Consider the following 2,032-nt stretch of genomic DNA (forward strand, 5'->3'; position numbering starts at 1 on the left):
TGAGTTCTTTTGTGATTGGGTTACCTCACTCAGGATGATGCCCTCCCGGTCCATCCATTTGCCTAGGAATTTCATAAATTCATTCTTTTTAATAGCTTAGTAGTACTCCATCCCATAATCAACCTCCAAACNCTGACACCATTGCATACACCAGCAAGATTTTGCTGAAAGGACCCTGATATAGCTACCATTATATCTTATTGAAGACATCCTTTGCCTTGCAGAAGCTTTTTGGTTTCATGAGATCCCATTTTTTTCATTGCCCTGTCAATGTTCTCTATATGTGTAGAATTCAAATAATTAAATAAAATTTGGCAGCATAATCCACACTACATTCCTCAAAGTTCCTAGTTCTCAAATTAAAGACACACACTCAGCCTTTATATGTTAATATTGCTTAAACATCTCGATGGTTGGGCCAGGTTCTAACCTCCATTTGGCTAATCAACCTCCCTCCAATAATCCCGAGTTATCATTTACTACATTTTGTATTTCCCTTGGCTGCTCTAGACTCAGTTGTGCTGCCCTGCTGGGCTGCACTCTTCAGGCTCCTACATGGCATCTGTGTCTCCCTGTCCTGTACCAATTCAGTCTTGGCATCTCCTCCACCTCTCCTTGCATCGTGGATCTCTTTCTCCTTCTCCTTCCTCCCTGTCCCTAGCCAAGGAATCCTAAAAGTCTCAACTGTGTCTGCCCTGATCAAAGATTGTCTGTCAGTGTCTTTACTTACCAATCAGAATCAACTGGGGGCAGATTTCCAGAAGCTATTTGTGTGTAAATATTCTCATGTAAAAAGTTTTTGGGGGAACATAATTAGCATTCATAATATAGGCAGTTATAAATATGTTCAAGGCTATTCCCTACTTTTTCTTCCATCAAGGGCAGTTTCCCAGAAGCTATGTACACGTAGATGTTCTCCTGTAAACAGATTTTTTTTTTGAGGGAAAAGAATTAGCATTCACAATCCAAGCAGTTTTAAATATGTTCAAAACTATTCTCTATTTTTTTCTTCCATTAAGTTCAGTGTTCCATCAAGTCTGCTTTAATGTTGTGATTATAAATTGGCCTTGAGTTTTGTACAGGGCTAATATGGATCCAGTACCATTCTTCTACATGAAGAGATCTAATTAGACCAGCACCATTTTTGAATATGCTTTCTTTTTTTCTATTGTGTATTTATGGCTTCATTTTAAAAAGTAAGATGCCCATAGATGTGTGTGGTTTTATGTCTGGGTCTTCATTTCGATTCATTGCTCAACATGTATGTATTTAGGAGACTATCTTGTGGCTTTTATTACTGTAGCACTGTGGTACATTTTAAAATTAGATGTGGTGGTACCTCTGGAAGTTCTTTTACTGTTAATTCTACTAATCCATGAGCATGGGAGATCTTTCCATCTCCTTGATTTAGCTACCCCAAATTTTTCTTTCTTCTTTTCTTCCTTTCTTCCTTTCTTCCTTTCTTTCTTTCTTTCTTTCTTTCTTTCTTTCTTCCTTCCTTTCTTCCTTTCTTCTTCCTTTCTTCTTCCTTCCTTCCTTTCTTTCTTTCTTTCTTTCTTTCTTTCTTTCTTTCTTTCTCTCTCTCTTTCTTTTTTTCTTCCATCCCTCCTTCCCTCCCTTCCACCATTTCTTTCTGCCCTTCCTTCCTTCCTTCTTTCTCTCTCTCTCTCCCTATATCTCTTTCCTTCTTTCTTTTTTCTGTCTGTTGTCAAGGGTGTTGTTTCCCTATTTTTTTAAAATCTGTCTGTTTGTCATTTGTGTATAGGAAAGCTCTTTTGGTAAATATCCAACACAAATAAGCCCAGGCAATGAAAGCACAACTCATTTAATATGAATACATACTCTGTGCCTAGATTGGGCAGATCTACTCTACTATACTACCATCTTCCCAATATCAGAGACCCCTTAGAACTTGTGGTTTCTCCAGGCCAGGTGCTTCTGCTCCACTTTTTTTCTTCCTCCTCCTTGTCTGTTGTTTCTCTCTCTCTCTCTCTCTCTCTCTCTCTCTCTCTCTCTCTCTCTCTCTCTCTCT

This window comes from Mus caroli, unplaced genomic scaffold (genome assembly GCF_900094665.2).
Source record: "Mus caroli unplaced genomic scaffold, CAROLI_EIJ_v1.1 scaffold_20763_1, whole genome shotgun sequence".
Lineage (NCBI taxonomy): Eukaryota > Metazoa > Chordata > Mammalia > Rodentia > Muridae > Mus > Mus caroli.